Genomic DNA, 23,061 nt, shown 5'->3' with positions numbered 1-23,061 from the left:
ATTAAACACAACAAAATATTCATGAGAATCACAAGAGATCACTTTTTACTGCAATGCACAATTTACTGGCGAGATGAATTGCCCACTGAGAGATGATCAGCGTCACACAGCGTTTTAAGTGGACATTCACAACACTTGAGTTCTGCTGCAACAGCAACAGGAGGTGGCTACAAGATTTTCACAGTAGTACAGTATTACCACAGGTAATTTTATGCAGTTGTGAGTAAATACTGCATCTTTACATTTGTTTACATTTCTCTTGACCATGAATGGTGCCAAGTACAGTCTATGTTTGCCTGTTTAACTTTTTATAATAGATTTGTGTATGCTTTAAGGTAGTAAATGATAAAATTTACTACACATGCTTTGTGCATTCATGACATTCCTAACTTTTTCTTATTTTTAAAGACAATTCTAGGCTATACAGTTTGTCTGCAAGTTTTTCAAATTGTCACAAGTCTCCAAACATGTTTTCAATGTGCTTACTGTAAAAAATTCACATAGAAGTGGAGCCAAACAGTTCAAACTTGTGTTGTTCAAGGGTCAACCGTACATTGCCGCCAACAGCGTGCAAGTGTTCCTTTTCCCGCATACCCTCCCCAAATTTGTTATTTCTTGTCTTTTTGATAATGGCTATTCTAACAGGTGTGAGGTGATATGTCATAATGGTTTTGATCTCCATAATCATTAGTGTTGCTAAGAAGCTTTTCATATACCTGTTGTCCATTTTCATGTCATCTTTGGAGAAATTTATAAATCAGGTTATATGGGATTTTTTGCTATTAAGTTGTACAAATTCTTTACAAATCTTGAACCTTAACCCCTCATCTGTTATATAGTTAGCAAATATATTTTTTTCTAATCTGTAAATTGCCTTTTCATTTTGTTGATTGTATCCTTTGCTACGCAGAAACTTTTTTGTTTGATATAGTCCCATTTATTCATTTTTACTTTTATAGCCTGCATTTTAGTGTGGTATTCAAGAAATCATTGCCAAGGCTTTTACCCTATGCATACTTCTGGGAGTTTTATGGTTTCAGGCCTTACCTTTAGGTCTTTTATCCATTCTAAGTTTTTTTGTGTATGGTGTGAGATAAGAGTCCAATTTCATTCTCTTGCATGTGGAAATTCAGTTTTCCCGGCACTATTTATTGAAGAGATTATTGTTTCCCTATTGTGTCTTTTTGGTATCCTTTTTGAAAATTAGTTGGCCATATGTGTTTAGATTTATTTCTGGGCTCTCCATTCTGTTCCACTTGTCTATGTGTTTGTTTTTATGCCAGTATCATACTGTGTTGGTTACTATAGCTTTATAATATAAATTTAAATCAGGAAGTGTGATGTCTCCAACTTTTTTTTTTTTTTTTGGTTCCAGAATGGCTTTGGCTATTCGGAGTTTTTTTGCAGTTCTATATGAATTTTAGGATTTTTTTTCCTATCTCTGTGAGGAATGTTGGGATTTTGGTTGAGATGCATTGAATCCACATGTTGCTTTAGATAGCACAGACATTTAACAGTTCTTCTGGTCCATGAGCATGGAATATCTTTCCATTTATTTGTGTCCCTTTCCATTTCTTTCATCGTTATTTTGTAGGTCTCAGCATACAGATTTATTGCCTCCTGGTTTAATTTATTCCTATTTTTTATGGTATTATAAATGGGATGGTTTTTAAATTTCTTTAAAAAAATTTTAATTAACTCCTTTCATCTTTCTTTTTTCTCTTTAGAGGAGCATCATGATCTATGGTTTTTAAATTTCTTTTTCAGCTAAGTTGTTTTGTGTATAGAAATGCCATGGATTTTTCCATGTTGATTTTGTATTTTGCAACTTTATTGAATTTATTCATTATATTTAACAGTTTTTAGTAGAATCTTTGGGATTTTCTACATATAAATCATGTAATCTGCAGATAGAGATAATTTTACTTCTTCCTTTCCAATTCAGATAGATTTTTTATCTCTTTTTCTTGTCGAATTGCTCTTGATAGGACTTTCAGTACTATGTTGAATAGGGTGGTGAGAATGGGTATCCCTGCCTCGTACCAGGTCTTAGAGGAAACATTTTCAGTTTCTCCCATTATTATGTTAGCTGTGGGTTTTTGTAAATGGTATTTATTATGTTGAGGAACTTTCTTTCTATACCTAAACTGTTTAGAATTTTTATCAAGAGGGAATGTTAAACTTTGTCAAGTGCTTTTTCTGTGTCAATTGATCTGATTGTGTGGTTTTTATGTTTTAGTCTACTAATGTGATGTATCTCATTGATTGATTTGCATGTGTTAAACCAGCCTTGCCTGCCAGCAATCAATCCCACTTGATCATAATGTTTAATCTTTTTGATGTGTTGTTGAATTTGATTTGCTAATATTTTATTGAGTTCCTGGACACTTCTAAGATGCTGACTTTTATGATCTAGAAAAATCTTTTCTTTATCTTGATCACAGTACAGGACACATCAATGGGGGAGCTTTTTTTTTTTTTTTTGACTTTCTCCATTACTGTTATTCGTTGGCCATAAATGGAGACATGAACCCAATATTATCCTTTACCAGATATTTTGATTTAAAAAACAAACAAATGTGTGTGTGTGTGTGTGTGTCTGACACATAAAATTAGGACCTTTCAAGACTGTCACTGACATAACATATCACTAAAGAACATATTGCTAAAGATATTCTGAAAAGCAATTTATATATTTAGTGTGTTCAGGAGTTTGTAATGTGCATTCCTCACAGGGTTACCTGGTTCATAAGGTTCTTGGGAAAGGGATTTGGCAGAACTTGTACTTGGAAACTATTGGCAGCCTGCCTGTCTAGTGCAGAAATATTTTATTTCTATGAACCATCTAGTATTTTAAATGTCTATACTGAGTCCATATTTTATGATAACAGCAACAAACTTGAAATTGAATTGTCTCTGAAATTGTGTCTACATAAGAAAATGAAAGCTGCAATAGAAACTCATAAATGAAAAAATTATCTCCTGATCATTTTTGAGAGAATGAGAGACATATTCTGCTCAGTGTAAAAGTGGTTATTAAAGTTATTTTGAAAAATTTTATTTATACAATGTATTTTACAATCTACTGAAGACTTTTGGGAGAGAGAAAAGTTACACATGACAGTGTCACAGAGAAATATGATCTAAATCCAGGAAGGAAATTTTTGTAAAATAAACTGTAGATCTAAGACTTCTGGTTTGGCAATACTGTGGACCTAATGTTTTGAAAACTCTCCTCTAAAGAACTACAAATGCTAGTAAAACTAGAACACATATTTTCTAACATGTAGACCTGAGTGCTCAAGAAAGCATTGCCCAGAGAAGTAACCAGAAATGACAACCAGAGCTGCTAGCACATGGTCTGAAGCAGCCGTAGGCGAGCATCCCTGGAGAACAGGGACTTGGGTTTAACTTTCATGCAGGCACAAGGAATGGGGCCATAGGCCTACTGTTGACAGAAGGTAAGAACTGAGATCCGTGCATAAATCTGATAACTGTGAAAGGCAATAACCTTAAAGAGAAAGATCAGCATAAATCCACAGTCCCAGCTCAAGGACACCAGTTCATGTGCATTTCTTGGCTTGGGAACACCACTACCATGTATTTACCTTCACAGACTCACTGACAGAACCATTTGATTTTTCTCCTCAGGAAGAAGATAACTGTGCTCAGAAGGAAAGACCAAGTTACAAAAACAAATAGCAAAGAAATGTATAAATTTTCGGCAAAGTCTAAAAAGCACTAACTATGTCAAAGAACAAACTCAATAATAGCTAATTTGAGGGTGTGAAAACAATTTTGTAACTAAATGACACCTAAGGTTTTGGGAGTTTTAAAATGTGTTTTTGTAACTAAAATGACACATAAGGTTTTGGGAGTTTTAAAATGTGTTTTTAAATCCTAATGGTGTTTGTGAAATGAGTAAGCATATTGATTAACTCTTGGTTTTAAGTCAAATATACATCTAGAAAATGTAAGAGTAATTCCCAAAAGAATGAAAAAGAACATACAACTTTAAAATGAGTTGAAAATAAAAGGGAGGGATGATGAAAATGGTTAATTTGCTAGGAGATGAGAAAGGAAAAATAAGAAGCAGAGTATGGAAAGAAGCACAAAAACAAGATTGCAGAAATAAATCCAATATATCAGTAATTCTAACAAATATAAATGGATATAGTATCAGTTAAAACTTGTGTTTTTAAAATTCTTGCTGTATTCTGTTGTAAGAGATATACCTACTGATATGGAAAGGTCAAAAGTAAAGAATCAAAAAGGGGCAACCAAACATCTACTATCCGAAAACAAAACAAAACAAAACGGAACAAACCTTGTGGGCTATAACAATATTGGGCATCTTGGTGTTGAAGGCAAAAAGTGTTACTGAGGATTTAAAAAATAGTTAAATGGAGGCCTGGTGTGGTGGCTCATGCCTGTAATCCCAGTACTTTGGAAAGCTGAGGCGGGTGGATCACTTGAGGTCAGGAGTTGGAGACCAGCCTGGGCAACATTGTGAAACCCTGTCTCTACTAAAAATAATAATTAAAAAAAAAAAATTAGCCAGGCGTGGTGGTATGGGCCTGTAATCCCAGTTACTTGGGAGGCTGAAGCAGGAGAATCGCTTGAACCCAGGAGGCAGAGGATGTGCTGAGCCTAGATAGCGCCATTGCACTCCAGCCTGGGCAACAAGAGCGAAATTTCATCTCAAAAAAAACAAAACAAAAACAAAAAACAAAAAACAAACAAACAGAAAACCTCTATGCCTCACAGGCAGAAAGTACACATATTGTTTAGGCATACATGTAACATGTTAGGGTCACAAAGGAGATACCAATACAAAATTTTTAAAAAATTAATATTACTTTAATTGATAAATCATAATTGTATTATATTTATAGAGTACAATGATACTTTGGTATATGTTTACAATGTAGAATGATTGAATCAAGCTAGTTAACAAATACATCATCTCACTCAATGTTTTTTGTGGTAATACAATTGAACTTTCCTCTCTTAGATATTTTGAAATATGCATTATTATTGACTATAGTCACTCTGCTGTGTAGTAGATCTGAACTTATTCCTCTTGTCTAACTAAAACTTTGTACCCTTTGACCAGCAACACCCCATTCCCTTTCCCACTCAGCCTCTAGTAAACCACTCAGCCTCTGGGTAACCACCATTCTACTCTCTGCTTCTATGAGTTCGACTATTTTTAGATCCTGCATACAAGTAAGAATATGCAATAGTTGTTTTTCTGTGCCTGGCTTATGCCACTTAGCATATTGTCCTCTAGATTAATCCATGTTGTCCCAAATGACAGAATTTCATTCTTTTTTAAAGGTTGATGAGTATTCTGTTATGTATACATAAACTATATTTTCTTTATCCATTCATCTGTTGATGGACACTAGTTGATTCCATATCTTGGCTATTGGAATAATGTTGCAATGAATATAGGAGTACAGATATTCCTTTGACATATTGATGTCAATTTTTTTGGATATGTTCCCAGAAATGAGATTGCTGGATCACATGGTAGTTCTATGTTCAGATTTTTGAGGAATCTCCATGGCATTTCTGTAATGACTGTACTAATTTTTATTCCCACCAACAATGGGGTACAAGGGTTCCCTTTTCTCTACATCCTCACCTATACTTACCTTTCTTGTTTTTGATAAGAGCCTTTCTAGCAGGTGCGAGTGGTATCTCATTGTAGTTTTAATTTGCATTTCCCTAATGATTAGCTATGTTGAGCAATTTTTTTCATGAGCCTGATGGCCACTTTTATGTCTTTTGAGAAGTGTCTGTTCAGGTTCTTTGCCCATTTTGTAATTGGATTATTTGTTTTTATGCCATTGAGTAGTTTGAATTCCTTATATATTTTCGATACTAACCTTCATCACATATATAATTTGCAAATATTTTTTCCCACTCTGTGGGTTGTCTCATCACTTTATTAGTTGTTTTCTTGTGCAGAAGCTTTTTAGTTTGATGCAATCTTGTCTATTTTTGCTTTTGTCGCCTGAATATTTGGGGTCCTATCCAAAGAAATCCTTGCCCAGACCAATGTCATGGAGCATTTCCCTTATGTTTTTTTCTAGTAGTTTTACAGTTTCAGGTCTTACATTTTAAGTCTTTAATTCATTTTCAGTTGACTTCTATGCATGTGTAAGATAGGGATCTAATTTTATTTTTCTGCGTGTGGAAATCCAGTTTCCCCAGCACCATTTACTGAAGAGATGATCCTTTGCCCATTGTATTTTTTTGATTCCCTTGTCAGAAATTAGCTGACCGGCTGGGTGCAGTGGCTCACACCTGTAATCCTAGCACTTTGGGAAGCCGAGGCAAGCAGAGGTCAGGAGTTCAAGATTAGTCTGGCCAACATGGTAAAATCCCATCTCTACTAAAAATACAAAAATTAGCCAGGCATGATGGCGGGCGCCTGTAATCCCAGCTATTCTGGAGGCTAAAGCATGAGAATCACTTGAACCCAGGAGGCAGAGGTTGTAGTGAGTTGAGATCATGCCACTGCACTCCAGCCTGGGCAACAGGGCAAGACTCCATCTCAAAAAAAAAAAAAAGAAGTTAGCTGATTATCTGTGTTTGGATTTATTTTGGGACTCTGTGTTTGATTCCACTGGTCTATGTGTCTGTTTTTATGCCAGTACCATACTGTGTTGGTTACTATAACTTTGTCATATAAATTTAAATCAGGAAGTGTCATGTCTCCAACTTATTTTTTTTTCAGAATTGCTTTGGCTCTTTGGGGTTTTTTTGTGGTTCCATGTGAATTTTAGGATTTTTTTTCTATTTCTGTGAAAAATGATACTGGAATTTTGGTAGACAGCAAAACGTTTTTATCATGTTGGCTGCGTTCTCTTACCTCAGTACAATAATTCAAAATTAATAAAAAAGGCAACAAAGGATTATATTTTTAGAGATTAAAAAAGCTTCTAAAGACTTAAGGATGAAAAAAATTATAATAATGATAATTACTAACAGTAGTTGAGCTTTTACTATGTGCCAGACATTCTTCCATGCATTTTACATGTTTAACTCATTTAATCCTGATAGGACCCCAAGTAAGAACTATCGTTATTTCCACTTTACAGATAATGAAACTGAGGAACAACGTGATTCTGCCCAGAGGCAGAACACATCCTTTTTAACACAATCCCAAGCTGCTGCTTCACTTAGAAAATAATACGTAACTGAGGCCGGGGGTGTGGTTCATGCCTGTAATCCCAGCACTTTGGGAGGCTGAGGCAGGCAGATCACAAGGTCAGGAGTTTGAGATCAGCCTGACCAACATGGTGAAACCCTGTCTCTACTAAAAATATAAAAATTAGCCGTGTGTGGTGGCGCACCTGTAATCCCAGCTACTCAGGAGGCTGAGGCAGGAGAATTGCTTGATGAACCTGGGAGGCGGAGGTTGCAGTGAGCCAAGATTATGCCACTGCACTCCAGCCTGAGTGACAGAGCGTGACTCTGTCTCAAAAAAAAAAAAAAAAAAAAAAAAGAGAGAAAATAATATGTAACTGAATGATCATGAAAATTATAATGTGCAGAGCACATCAAAAGTGTAGTAAGTACATAGCCATAAAAAAGAACAAAACCATGTCCTTTGTAGCAACATGGATACAGCCGGAGGCCATAATCCTAAGCGAATTAACACAGGAACAGAAAACCAAATACTTCATGCTCTCATTTGTAAGTGGGAGCTAAACTTTGAGCACACATGGACATAAACGTGGGAACAACAGATACTGTGGACTACTAGAGTGGGGAGGGAAGTAGGGGATGTGGACTGAAAAACTCCTTATTGGATACTGTGCCACTACCTGGGTGGTGACGGGATCTACACCCCAAACCTCAGCATCAGGCAATCTACCCACATAACAAACCTGCACATGTACCCCTTGTATCTAAAATAAAAGTTGAAATTTTTTTAAAAAAGTGTAATAAGTGGGAGATATATAATCTTAGAAAAAAAGAAAGGACTGAAAAGTAATGACATAAACTTTCTCTGCACATTTAGCTCTGCACATTACTCAGCAGAGTAAACTCCAAAATAGTAGATACAAGGGATTAACAGAAAGCATAAATGGATGAAACAAAAAACAAGAAATGATAGAGAAGATTGTAAAGCCTAAAGCTGATTGACTGCAAAAACAAATAAAATGGAATGACTTGCAAGCAAGATTGAGTAGGGAAAAACGAGATAAAGCACACACACAAATACACTAGGACTAAAATGAGTCATTGCCAAAGAGGAATAGAGGTTTTGAAAACCCTACGAGAATGCTATTCACAACTTAATGAAAACATTTGAAGAAAAAAAAAAAGATAAAATGGACATTTTCCTAAAATAAATGTAGCATATCAAAAGAGACTTGAAAAGGAACAGATCACTTGCAAGCATCAATAATCACACTTCCGTGATTTTATCAACAGTTACAAATCAAACCACCAAAAACCCAATCTTACAAAGAAATGTTACATGTACAACAAATGGTTTTCTGAATGATCTAATAACTTTTTAAGCTGAAAAAGAGGAACATTTCCCAGCTTATCTTATGAACACATATAATTTTGAACAGAACAATACAAAAATATAAGCCCATTTCATTTGTGGATATAGTTACAAAATCCTAAATAAATTTTGGCCAACATAGTTCTAGCAATATATAAATAAGAACATATCATGAACAAGTTGGATTTATGTCAGAGTGCAAAGATAGTTTAAAATTAGAAAATTGTGTTTATCTTGTCATACCAACAAATTGAGAAAAAATGAGAGCATTATGGGAAATACAGAAATAGCACCTGATAAAATTCAACATCACTTCATGATAACATTTTGTTTTTACTGAAACAGGAGTAGAAAAGGACTTTCTTAACCCATTTTTTATTTCCCAAGAAAGCAAAAACCTGAAACAAATTTGGCAAAATTTCAGATAAAGCTGAATAGTGGGCCCACAGGAGTTTGTAATATAATCATCTGAACTTGTTTTTCTGTTTGTTTTTGGATCATCTGGATGTTAAATGAAAAAATAATTGAAATAGTGGAGGAAGTGATAATGTAGAAAATTCATAAAATGAGACACTGATGAAAGAACAGAAAACAAATGATACTAAAAAATTATGTAAAAGGGAATAAGATAACTATTGTTCATACCACATTTTAGATGGTTAGACAATGAATTTATGAAGGGTTCAAATAAATGGAAAATCGAAGAGATGAAAATTTACAAGAAATAGAGAAAGAGATAATGAGAACGAAAGAAGGCAATCGAAATGAAAAGTAGAATGAAACAAGAAGGCAATTTGAATCTAGTAAAGTAGATTTTTGGAAACAAGAGGTGTTAATTTGAAAAAGAAGAGGAGGAGAAGGAGAAAAGAGGCAACCCTGTTCCCAGTTCTGAAAATATATTAAGCGAAACACTCCTTTTCAGGGTCAATAATTTCTTTCTCTCAACTGTAGTAGAGAACAAACTGCTACACTCAAGTCATTTTTTTTTTTTTTTTTTTTGGGGTGTTGAAATGACTGGTGTGTAATATTTTTTAAAGCCTTCATTTTTGGTCAGCATAAGTTTCCTTCAGTTATTTTTCCATTTCTAGTTGCATTTCATTTTGAGGCTTACCATATCAAAGTGAGTATAAAGTTCTGCAATGTAGTCACTGTGGATTTCATGTCATGTATGATGGAAATGGAAATGTGTAGTTTACTTAAGAAAATTTTCTTCTTCTGTAACATCTGACTCTTCATCCTCATCATCTTCTGCTGGCTGATCCTTTCTTAGTTGGTAGCAGATACCTGTCCTGTTCCAGATACACACTTAGCTGACAGTGATCTCTGATGAGGTGACTTTGAATTTGCTCTTACCATGTCTAAATGAGATGAATAATCTGGTGCATACAGAGAATTTCAGAAAACCTCTAAATCTAAATCTTCATCCTCATCAATCTTTTGTATATTCTGGTAGGCAGCTGTGTAGGCCTCTAAAGCTTTGCTGTGAAATAACATTTCAATTGTGAAAAATTTGGAAAATATAGTCTTTCTAGCCTTTATTTTCTGCCTTTCAAAGTTGTCAATAGTTTCCCCCAGATGATGACTTGTTCGGGTGGCATCCCTTTCAGCTCTTTGTAATTCTGTGTCTGCCTTTGGTCCAAAGGAAGAAGGACCAAGCAATTGGCGCAGCCCCAAACCGCTGCTCCAGGGACTCCTCTCAGGAAAGGAGGTGTTCTGGAACCTCAAACGCTCCTTATGTGGTTTCTGGCTGAGCTGGGCAGTAACAACCTTAAAAAACATTCTTTTTTTTTTTTTTTTTGAGACAGAGTCTCGCACTGTTACCCAGGCTGGAGGGCAATGGCATGATCTCGGCTCACTGCAACCTCCGTCGCTGGGTTCATGCCATTCTCCTGCCTCAGCCTCCTGAGTAGCTGGGATTACAGGCGCCCTCCACCACGCCTGGCTAATTTTTTTGTATTTTTAGTAGAGACGGGGTTTCACTATGTTAGCCAGACTGGTCTCGAACTTCTGACCTCGTGATTCGCCCACCTCGGCCTCCCAAAGTGCTTTGATTACAGGCGTGAGCCACCATGCCTGGCCTTAAAAACGTTTTTTTAAAGGTCAAAATTCAAAAGATACAATAACATGTCGTTCAGGTGGGTTTCGATGACCTGTTCCTTCTACTTGAGTTAATTGCTTAGCTTCTCGATTCCTTGCTGTGAATGTTGCCTTGCGGTCATCCCGTTTCATTTTTACAATGGTTCCGTAAGCTTTCAAGGGTTAACCACTTTGGCTTCAAGTCTTTCAACCTCTGCTTGTCAATAATCCTGAAGTTTGGCAAACTCATCAGCAAAGTTCATCAGACCCAGCTTTAGATGTGGGGTCTCTGTAGTGGCATACGAATTGATTTCATTCATCAGGAGGCCCGCTTCGTCTCGCGGCCTGGCCGTTTTCTGTACATAGGCAGCAAAGAATTGGCACCGTTCTCCAAAATGCTTCTCCACATTTGAGACAGCTGCTTGCCGTTGTTTGGTTTGAACATTCCGGTTTTCCAATGTGCATCTCAACATCTTGCCTGGCGCACAACCAGGGACCCCGGGGGAGCCCAACGACGGGGGCTCTAAGGGGCCTGGGTGCGCGCTGGGGCGCAAGCCGCCCTCACGTCATAATTCTGTGGTTCTGTGATGACTGATGACCTCTTTGTGAAGTCAGAGAGCTGTCGGCCAGGCAACATCTCTAAGTGGGGATACAGGCAGCCATCTGCTGGTTGTAATTTTGGGGCAAAAGAACAGATAGCTACACTGTCCCCAAAATATCACATGCATGGAAGGATGTTGGAAATTAATGTTGGTGAAAAGAAAGTATATGAAAATGTCTTTATAAATGATAACATGCTATATAAGTGGCATTACAATGATCAAAGGTAAAGCAACACATATTATAAGGGTAAGACAAGATTTGATTACATAAGCACCTTAGCAGGCCTTAGGACATAAGAGACTTCATCCATTTCTTCCTGTGTCTTGAGTGCCTGCAGGAGATGAATGAGACACAATCTACACAAGCACAGAGCTTGCAATCTTTTAGGGGCAACTGGGTACTTATGCATGACGCCAGGCAGACAGTGATGAGTGCCACCAGAGCAATGGCTGCCTCCTGTAGGGACAGAAAACACTTTCTTTCTACTCTCTGAGATTTCATAATTGACTCCAGGACAGTAGGCAAATGAACAGGAGAAAAAAGATGCACATTTATTACACGGATGGGAGCAGCACAAGAAAGAAAAGTGAGTACCCAAAACCCAGTGAAACTGACAAGCTTATCTACTTCTTCATAAAGAAGAGGGGATTGGGCATGTAGGCTGCTTAGGGGAAAGTAAGTGCTTTTTGGGGAAGATGAACAGGTGATAGCCTACGGTGATGTCTGTGAGTGGCCCGGACCCCCAGTCTCTTCTCCTGTGATACAGTGAATCTTGTCTCTGGAGGAGGAACTGAGTTCCTTTTTAGAAGATCTATCTTGAGGAGGTAAGGAAAGTTCAGGGACAGCCCCTCCCTGTGCTTCAGGGGAAAGAAAGGAGTGAGACAGGCGGGCAGGCGAAGGTCAGAGAGATCTTGTTGCTGAGGCCGTTGCTGAAGCCTTCCAGTCTCCTCCAGTTCAAAGTACTCTGCAGGCCAGCGCGCCATATCTTTTTCTGAGCCCCAACAATGGTCAGCTGTGACATCCAGGAAGGCTCTGAAGAGGACGTGGCATTCACCTTGCTCTTGAAGGACAGAGAATACTTGAAAAGAAAAAGATAGACAAAGGACTCAGACAAAAGAAATAGTTCTCTTTCCTCTCATGTAACATTTGGATATTTTTGCCAGTCATCCATCCCTGCCTTGAGGGAATTGAACAGAGAGCAGGCCAATTCGGAAGAAGAGATGAAAGTCTGTTGTGGAGAGCCCCTTAAGGGTCCTTGAACAGGTAGGACCAGCCAGAGGATAACGGGGTGTGCAGGTGTCCATCTAAGCACCACAGCTTGGTTGGGAGCAATTTTGGAATTCAAAGCCTCAGATCCCCACAGCCCTTTCTTCTCATCCCGCCTCTGGCAATGCATAAACAGGAAACAATCCAGGGGTGGCACCGGCCCAGCCCCTCCCACCCACGGACAGGCCAGAGCTGGTGGGTCAGCCTGTATCTCCACATTGGTGCCCCTGCTCAGAGGAATTGATTCATTCATGTGAAGCTATCTCCATAGCCCAAAGCAAGCTCATTTATTTATGAATAATTTGAAAAGGAAAGTACAAATCTTTTATGGGACTACTTCAGAATATTTCGTATTGTTACCCCCAAAAACTGGGGCTTATTTGTCTGGTGAGTAACAAACGACTCTCCAGGAGAACTCAGATTTTGATCAATAGGCATTGTGTTACTTGGCATAAGTAAGACGCACACAGGGAGTATTCTTCAAAGCCGTGTCTTCCCAAGGGAAAATGACAGGAGGGTTTGTTGGAGTGATGGAGAAGGGATAGGTGCATCATGGCATGTGTGTGTGTGGGGTACCAGTGGCCCAGACCCCCCCTCTACGTGCCATGATGGGTCACAGTTTATGGGAATAAAGCTATGGCTCCTCTAAGGGAGGAGGGCTTTAGCATGGCATGAAGAAACTTCACTGCGGTCCGTCTGTAAGTTGCTGGGGTCTGTCAGTTGCTGGTTCCAACCAGCAAGGTGACTGCATTCCACACAGGCTGCAGGGCAAGAGGCTATAAAACAGGCTGCTTGCTCAGGTTGATTAGTCATTTCCTAAAATCCCTGGAAACCCTCTCTATCTGCTTACAAAAGTACAGTGAATCCTTCATTTACATGGTCAGAGTTCATAGTATCTCCAATCTGCATGCTTAGAATGGCCACTCTGAACAGTGATGTTGCTTATAAAGCCAAGGTACGGAGTTCTCCCAGTCCGTGCTGCTTGGTCAATGATCGGCAGTAACTTTCCCGCCAGGTTGATAGAGAACTGCGGGTGGAAACTTGCCTTGAAGAACAGATTTCCCTAAGGGCATCAGTGCTAAAGAACTGATACATTGTGAATGTGTTCTTTAGTAAAGCTTGTGAAGTATTTCAGAGGCCAAGGTGTATCAGGGTGTCCATAGGTGTGAAACATGTTAAAGGCCTTGAGTGGCTGATGGTCTAGATCTTGTCAGCATCTCTCCTTAGAAGTGCAAACTCAGGCCCCACGCTACACCTCGATTTCCAGGTGACGCGTATGCACGCTAAAGTTGAAGAAGTCTTGGTTTAGATACCTTTAAGAGGAAGTCGTAAGTCACCCTCCTCAACCCCCTAGGAATGTTTCCTAGGAGAAAGAAAGTTGAACATTGCTATCTTTTTACTCTGATATTAATGTTGATATCCAACAGGTCAAATATTAATAATTTTCCTTTAATATACTTGATTCTACTAGTTATACCATTTACTTATAATACCTAATGCAATGTAAACGCTATGTAAGTAGTTGTTACCCTGTATTGTTTAGGAAATAAGGCCAAGAAAAAAGTCTATACATTTTCAGTACAGATGCAACCATCCTTTTTTTTTTTTCACATATTTTTGATCCCTGGTTGATTGAATCCATGGATGGGGAAACCCCGGATACAGAGGTCCAACTGTATTTAAATTTAAATTAAGCTCTAGTTTGCAGTATTCACTCTATGACAGTGTAGTAAAAATCAACACAAAGCTGGGTGCAGTGACTCACATCTGTAATCCCAGTACTTTGAGAGGCCGAGGCAGAAGGATCACTTGAGGCTGGGAGTTTGAGACCAGCCTGGGCAACACAGTGAGACCCCACTTTCCCCCACAAAAAATCAACACAATACTTCTGATTGCATGATTGTTAAAAGTAAAGTAACACCTTGAAAAAGCCCCAGCTTGTTTTTTTTTTTTTTAATACTTTAAGTTCTAGGGTACATGTGCACAATGTGCAGGTTTGTTATATATGTATACATGTGCCATGTTGGTGTGCTGCACCCATTAACTCGTCATTTATATTAGGTATATCTCCTAATGCTATCCCTCCCCCCTGTCCCCTCCCCACAACAGGCCCCGGTGTGTGATGTTCCCCTTCCTGTGTCCAAGTGATCTCATTGTTCAATTCCCACCTATGAGTGAGAACATGCGGTGTTTAGTTTTCTGTTCTTACGAGAGTTTGCCGAGAATGATGGTTTCCAGCTGCATCCATGTCCTTACAAAGGACACAAATTCATCCTTTTTTATGGCTGCATAGTATTCCATGGTGTATATGTGCCACATTTTCTTAATCCAGTCTGTCACTGATGGACATTTGGGTTGATTCTAAGTCTTTGCTATTGTGAAAGTGCTGCAATAAACATACGTGTGCATGTGTCTTTATAGCAGCATGGTTTATAATCCTTTGGGTATATACCCAGTAATGGGATGACTGGGTCAAATGCTATTTCTAGTTCTAGATCCTTGAGGAATCGCCACACTGTTTTCCACAATGGTTGAACTAGTTTACAGTCCCACCAACAGTGTAAAAGTGTTCCTATTTCTCCACATCCTCTCCAGCACCTGTTGTTTCCTGATTTTTTAATGATTGCCATTCTAACTGGTGTGAGATGGTATCTCATTGTGGTTTTGATTTGCATTTCTCTGATGGCGAGTGATGATGAGCATTCTTTCACGTGTCTGTTGGCTGTATGTATGTCTTCTTTTGAGAAGTGTCTGTTCATATCCTTTGCCCACTTTTTGATGGGGTTGTTTGCTTTTTACTTGTAAATTTGTTTGAGTTCTTTGTAGGTTCTGGATATTAGCCCTTTGTCAGATGAGTCGATTGCAAAAATTTTCTGCCATTCTGTAGGTTGCCTGTTCACTCTGATGGTAGTTTCTTTTGCTGTGCAGAAGCTCTTTAGTTTAATTAGATCCCATTTATCAATTTTGGCTTTTGCTGCTGTTGCTTTTGGTGTTTTAGACATGAAGTCCTTGCCCATGCCTATGTCCTCAATGGTATTCTTCTAGGTTTTCTTCTAGGGTTTTTATGGTTTTAGGTCTAACATTTAAGTGTCTAATCCATCTTGAATTAATTTTTGTATAAGGTGTAAGGAAGGGATCCAGCTTCAGCTTTCTACTTATGGCTAGCCATTTTTCCCAGCACCATTTATTAAATAGGGAATCCTTTCCCCATTTCTTGTTTTTGTCAGCGTTGTCAAAGATCAGATGGCTGTAGATGTGTGGTATTATTTCTGAGGGCTCTGTTCTGTTCCATTGGTCTATATCTCTGTTTTGGTACCAGTACCATGCTGTTTTGGTTACTGTAGTCTTGTAGTATAGTTTGAAGTCAGGTAGCGTGATGCCTCCAACTTTGTTCTTTTAGCTTATGATTGTCTTGGCAATGCAGGGTCTTTTTGGTTCCATATGAACTTTAAAGCAGTTTTTTCCAATTCTGTGAAGAAACTCATTGGTAGCTTAATGGGGATGGCATTGAATCTATAAATTACCTTGGGCAGTATGGCCATTTTCACAATATTGATTCTTCCTATCCATGAGCATGGAATGTTCTTCCATTTGTTTATTTCCTCTTTTTTTTTTTTTTTTTTTTTTTTTTTGAGACAGAGTCTCGCTCTGTCGCCCAGGCTGGAGTGCAGTGGCGTGATCTCGGCTCACTGCAAGCTCTGCCTCCCGGGTTCACGCCATTCTCCTGCCTCAGCCTCCCGAGTAGCTGGGACTACAGGCGCCCACAACCGCGCCCGGCTAATTTTTTGTATTTTTAGTAGAGACGGGGTTTCACCGTGGTCTCGATCTCCTGACCTTGTGATCCGCCCACCTCGGCCTCCCAAAGTGCTGGGATTACAGGGGTGAGCCACTGCGCCCGGCTCTATGTCCTCTTTTATTTCACTGAGCAGTGGTTTGTAGTTCTCCTTGAAGAGGTCCTTTACATCCCTTGTAAGTTGGATTCCTAGGTATTTATTCTCTTTGAAGCAATTGTGAATGGGAGTTCATTCATGATTTGGCTCTCTGTCTGTTACTGGTGTATAAGAATGCGTGTGATTTTTGCATATTGATTTTGTATCCTGAGACTTTGCTGAAGTTGCTTATCAGCTTAAGTAGATTTTGGACTGAGATGATGGAGTTTTCTAAATATACAATCATGTCATCTGCAAACAGGGACAGTTGGACTTCTTCTTTTCCTAACTGAATACCCTTGATTTCTTTTTCTTGCCTGATTGCCCTAGCCAGAACTTCCAACACTATGTTGAATAGGAATGGTGAGAGAGGGCATCCCTGTCTTGTGTCAGTTTTCAAAGGGAAGGCTTCCAGTTTTTGCCCATTCAGTATGATATTGGCTATGGGTTTGTCATAAATAGCTCTTATTATTTTGAGATATGTTCCATCAATACCAAATTTATTGAGAGTTTTTAGCATGAAGGGCTGTTGAATTTTGTCAAAGGCCTTTTCTGCATCTGTTCAGATAATCATGTGGTTTTTGTCTTTGGTTCTGTTTATATGCTGGATTACGTTTATTGATTTGTGTATGTTGAACCAGCCTTGCATCCCAGGGCTGAAGCCCACTTGATCATGGTGGATAAGCTTTTTGATGTGCTGCTGGATTTGGTTTGCCAGTATTTTATTGAGGATTTTTTTCATTGATGTTCATCAGGTATATTCGTCTAAAATTATCTTTTTTTGTTGTGTCTCTGCCAGGCTTTGGTATCAGGATGATGTTGGCTTCATAAAATGAGTTAGGGAGGATTCCCTCTTTTTCTATTGATTGGAATAGTTTCAGAAGGAATGGTACCAGCTCCTCCTTGTACCTCTGGTAGAATTCGGCTGTGAATCCGTCTGGTCCTGGACTTTTTTTGATTGGTAGGCTATTAATTATTGCCTCAATTTCAGAGCCTGCTATTGGTCTATTCAGGGATTCAACTTCTTCCTGGTTTAGTCTTGGGAGAGTGTAAGTGTCCAGGAAATTATCCATTTCTTCTAGGTTTTCTAGTTTATTTGCGTAGGGGTGTTTATAGTATTCTCTGATGGTAGTTTGTATTTCTGTGGGGTCGGTGGTGATATCCCCTTTATCATTTTTTATTGCATCTATTTGATTCTTCTCTCTTTTCTTTTTTATTAGTCTTGCTAGCGGTCTATCAATTTTGTTGATCTTTTCAAAACACCAGCTCCTGGATTCATTGATTTTTTGGAGGGTTTTTTGTGTCTCTATCTCCTTCAGTTCTACTCTGATCTTAGTTATTTCTTGCCTTCTGCTAGCTTTTGAATGTGTTTTCTCTTGCTTCTCTAGTTCTTTTAATTGTGATGTTAGGGTGTCAATTTTAGATCTTTCCTGCTTTCTTTTGTGGGCATTTAGTGCTATAAATTTCCTGCTACACATTGCTTTAAATGTGTCCCAGAGATTCTGGTATGTTGTATCTTTGTTCTCATTAGTTTCAAAGAACATCTTTATTTCTGCCTTCATTTCGTTATGGACCCAGTAGTCATTCAGGAGCAGGTTGTTCAGTTTCTATGTAGTTGAGCGGTTTTGATTGAGTTTCTTAGTCCTGAGTTCTAGTTTGATTGCACTGTGGTCTGAGAGGTAGTTTGTTATAATTTCTGTTCTTTTACATTTGCTGAGGTGTGCTTTACTTCCAACTATGTGGTCAATTTTGGAATAAGTGCAATGTGGTGCTGAGAAGAACATACATTCTGTTTATTTGGGGTGGAGAGTTCTGTAGATGTCTATTAGGTCTGCTTGGTGCAGAGTTGAGTTCAATTCCTGGATATCCTTGTTGACTTTCTGTCTTGTTGATCTGTCTAATGTTGACAGTGGGATGTTAAAGTCTCCCATTATTATTGTATGGGAGTCTAAGTCTCTTTGTAAGTCTCTAAGGACTTGCTTTATGAATCTGGGTGCTCCTGTATTGGGTGCATATATATTTAGGATAGTTAGCTCTTCCTGATGAATTGATCTCTTTACCATTATGTAATGGCCTTCTTTGTCTCTTTTGATCTTTGATGGTTTAAAGTCTGTTTTATCAGAGACTAGGATTGCAACCCCTGCTTTTTTTTGTTCTCCATTGGCTTGGTAGATCTTCCTCCATCCCTTTATTTTGAGCCTATGTGTGTCTCTGCATGTGAGATGGGTCCCCTGAATACAGCAAACTGATGGGTCTTGACTCTATCCAGTTTGCCAGTCTGTGTCTTTTAATTGGAGCATTTAGTCCATTTACATTTAAGGTTAATATTGTTATGTGTGAACCTGATCCTGTCATTATGATATTAGCTGGTTATTTTGCTTGTTACTTGATGTAGTTTCTTCCTATCATTGATGGACTTTACATTTTGGCATGTTTTTGCAATAGCTGGTACCGGTTGCTCCTTTCCATGTTTAGTGCTTCCTTCAGGATCTCTTGTAGGGCAGGCCTGGTGTTGACAAAATCTCTAAGCATTTGCTTGTCTGTAAAGGATTTTATTTCTCCTTCACTTATGAAACTTAGTTTGGCTGGATATGAAATTCTGGGTTTAAAATTCTTTTCTTTAAGAATGTTGAATATTGGCCCCCACTCTCTTCTGGCTTGTAGAGTTTCTGCTGAGAGATCTGCTGTTAGTCTGATGGGCTTCTCTTTGTGGATAACCCAACCTTTCTCTCTGGCTGCCCTTAACATTTTTTCCTTCATTTCGTCTTTGGTGAGTCTGACAATTATGTGTCTTGGAGTTGCTCTTCTTGAGGAGTATCTTTGTGGCATTCTCTGTATTTCCTGAATTTGAATGTTGGCCTGTCTTACTAGGTTGGGGAAGTTCTCCTGGATGATATCTTGCAGAGTGTTTTCTAACTTGGTTCCATTTTCCCCATCACTTTCAGGCACACCAATCAGACGTAGATTTGGTCTTTTCACATAATCCCATATTTCTTGGAGGCTTTGTTCATTTCTTTTTACTCTTTTTTTCTCTACATTTCTCTTCTCACTTCATTTCATTCATTTGATCTTCAATCACTGATAATCTTTCTTCCAGTTGATCAAGTCAGTTACTAAAGCTTGTGCATTTGTCATGTAGTTCTCGTGTCATGGTTTTCATCTCTATCAGTTCTTTTAAGGTCTTCTCTGCATTGATTATTCTAGTTATCCATTCATCCATTCTTTTTTCAAGGTTTTTGTTTCTTTGTGCTGGTTACGTAGTTCCTCCTTTAGCTCTGAGAAGTTTTATCGACTGAAGCCTTCTTCTCTCAACTCGTCAAAGTCATTCTCCATCCAGCTTTGTTTCATTGCTGGTGATTAGCTGCATTCCTTTGGAGGGGGAGATGTGCTCTGATTTTTTGAATTTCCAGCTTTTCTGCACTGCTTTTTCCCCATCTTTGTGGTTTTATCTGCCTTTGGTCTTTGATGATGGTGACGTACTGATGGGGTTTTGGTGTGGGTGTCCTTTCTGTTTGTTAGTTTTCCTTCCAACAGTCAGGACCCTCAGCTGCAGGTCTGTTGGAGTTTGCTTGAGGTTCACTCCAGACCCTGTTTGCCTGGGTATCAGCAGCGGGGGCTGTAGAAGTTAGAATATTGCTGAACAGTGAGTGTTGCTGTCTGATTCTTGCTCTGGAAGCTTCGTTTCAGGGTGTACCCAGCCGTGTGAGGTGTGATGTGTCAGTCTGCACCTAGTGGGGAATGTCTCCCAGTTAGGCTACTCAGGGGTCAGGGACCCACTTGAGCAGGCAGTCTGTGTGTTCTCAGATCTCAACCTCCTTGCTGGGAGAACCACTGCTCTCTTCAAAGCTGTTAGGGAGTTTTACATCTGCCGAGGTTTCTGCTGCTTTTTGTTTAGCTATGCCCTGTCCCCAGAGGTGGAGTCTACAGAGGCAGGCAGGCCTCCTTGAGCTGCGGTGGGGTCCACCCAATTCAAGCTTCCTGGCGGCTTTGTTTATCTACTTAAGCCTCAGCAATGGTGGGCGCCCCTCCCCCAGCCTCACTGCCGCCTTGCAGTTAGATCTCCAACTGCTGTGTTAGCAATGAGGGAGGCTCCATGGGCATGGTTCCCTCTGGGCCAGGTGTGGGATATAATCTCCTGATGTGCCATTTGCTAAGACCCTTGGTAAAGCGCAGTATTAGGGTGGGAGTTACCCGATTTTCCAGGTGTTGTGTGTCTCAAGTTCCTTTGGCTAGGAAAAGGAATTCCCTTCCCCCTTGCGCTTCCCAGGTGAGGTGATGCGTCTCCCTGCTTCAGCTCTCACTGGTCAGGCTGCACAGCCCCAGCTTGTTATATCTTATTTTCCTTACACAAAGTCTATTCATTAAATGGCTGAGTGGGAGTAAATATCATTCCTAATTTTAAGATCCAATGACAGGTAATTAATGAACTATACTATACATAATTTTCGTATTTATAGACGTCTGTCACTTTACATTTTGTTAGTCTTACCATATGTGCTGCTTTGTTTTAATTCCAGTACTTAAGTTTATTAACACATACTGTGAAAGTGTAGCTATAACATCATCAAATTGGTTATCAGAGTCTTTCTTGCTGATCAGCTTTCTATTTTTAAAGAGTAATTGTTACAAAGATTAAACTTATCCTAGAATCTTGTTCCTCTTTTTAAAAAAAATTTGCTGTCCACTTTTTAAAGTTTCTTCTATCTGGTCTTGTTCTATCACCCAGGCTGGAGTGCAATGGTGTGATCTTGGCTCACTGCAACCTCTGCCTTCCAGGTTCAAGCAATTCTTCTGCCTCAGCCTCCTGAGTAGCTGGGGTTACAGGCATGCGCCACCACACCCAGCTAATTTTGTATTTTTTAGTAGAGACGGGGTTTCTCCATGTTGGTCAGGCTGGTCTCAAACTCCCTACCTGAGGTGATCCACCCTTCCCGGCCTCCCAAAGTGCTGGTATTACAGGCCTGAGCCACCGCACCCAGTCCTTAAGTTTCTTAAATTCAGTCTAAAAATATACCCCTCACCACTGGATATATGGCTGTACTTACATAATATTTATACTTGGTATCATCATTTAACATGTGAAATGTATTAATAATTTCTAGAACTTCTGCCTGATGAGGAAGACTTTTTCGATTCCTAATCATCATTAATTTTGTTTCACTGCTCTGAGACACACTCCACAAGTTGAGAAATGCCCTTCTAGCTTCTGTCTTGCATCGCTAGGTGCAGCATCCAATTGATTATCGTGTATTTGGTCTGGTTAGAGTTGTTTTTCTCATTTTGAGCTTGTCTTCAATATCACCATAGATTGGGTTTAATCCTCTAAATCCATATTGGATTTGAATCAGCCCTGAAGGCAGTGACAGTACTAGATACATTTTTTTTTTAGGTTTTAGCGACAAAGACAACAATCCCCAAACTATTCTTGAGAAGTCTACTTTTTGATATAAATTAGGGAACGAGATTCAATCAATAGAGAGACTGAATATACAAAATGAGCCATGGCCATACCACATATAAAATGCCTCTGTAACAACTGGCCCTAAATGGCCAAGATTTGATTAATAACTGACAGCTTCCCTAATTTTTGTCCCTGCTTCCAATGCCAAGTATGCCCCCCTAACCAATCACATGGGATGCTCGCCTCTAGCCAGCCTGCCTGCAGCTTCCCCAGGCCATGGTCTCCATCAGGGCACACCTGATGCCTTCTCTTTTTTTCTGCTCTGAAGCTTTCCCACCCCTCTGCCTTCCATTGAGTCTCTGCAACAACGCAAGTAATAGTGGGTGATTCCCTTGTAGCAAGCTCTGAATGAACAGCTTTTCATAGTTCTCATTTGATTGTTCTTCTTTTAATTTCTACACAATCAATGCATTAAGTGTATATTGAATGTCCTCTATAAATGTGCATTCTGGTGGAGAAGGCCTAAGACTGGGACTCAACAGAGCAGACAATCTAGCTTCCCAGCTGAAGGAAACAATAACTGAACAGTTTTTCAGGGAATCGTATGAAATAATGAGGCAGATTATCATAAACTGTGACTGATTTTTGCTGCACCATGAACTTCTTTAGGGTGGACATGGTGACAAAACGCTCACGCTGACTTAAACAGAAGTGGGAAGCTACCGTTTCACACAAGTAAGATGTGCAGTTGAGTATGGCCTGACTGAGAGAAGGAATTGTGTCAGCAGGATTCTCCTCTCCACAGTGCTTCTACTAGCTTGGTTCCCCTGCCAGGTGTTTATGGCAGCATCTCCTGACTTCAACTCCCAGAATCTCTGGGATTCCCCATCCTGCTTTCAAGATGCTGCAGAGGAAGCCCACTGCAAGCTTCATGTCTTTGGAGCAGCAAATTCAATCAAGAGTGCAGGACCTTCTTTCCCAGAGCCTCAGCTAAGTCTTCATGTCCTGTTGGCTTCACTTGGGTTAAATTCCAATCTCTAACACAGTCATGTGGCAAGGGAGATGGGAAATGGTCATTGGCCTGAGCAAATGTGAACTCACTCTTGTCCCATGAAGGAAGGCACGAGTCATATCTCTTTATGCTCCAAAATTTAGCCCAGTGCTCTCAATAAATGACTCTTTTTTGTGATATGAAAGAAAATCAAGAAGGGTTGACTTGGTGGGAAGATGAACTCAGAGCTTTGGTAGGGAAG

General features: G+C 39.3%; 1 protein-coding gene and 1 pseudogene across 1 annotated transcript in view; one reads left to right on the top strand and one right to left on the bottom strand.

Annotated features, from left to right (window-relative positions):
• DCTD (dCMP deaminase) overlaps positions 1-23,061 on the top strand; it is a 500,232-nt gene that overhangs the window by 339,668 nt on the left and 137,503 nt on the right. The gene's annotated exons all lie outside the window — the stretch shown is intronic.
• Positions 9,726-11,082, bottom strand: LOC106998593 (CBY1-interacting BAR domain-containing protein 1 pseudogene; annotated as a pseudogene).

This window comes from Macaca mulatta, chromosome 5 (genome assembly GCF_049350105.2).
Source record: "Macaca mulatta isolate MMU2019108-1 chromosome 5, T2T-MMU8v2.0, whole genome shotgun sequence".
NCBI classification, from domain to species: Eukaryota; Metazoa; Chordata; class Mammalia; order Primates; family Cercopithecidae; genus Macaca; species Macaca mulatta.
Note: the sequence above shows the minus strand (reverse complement) of the source record. Positions and strands in the feature narration are given on the sequence as shown.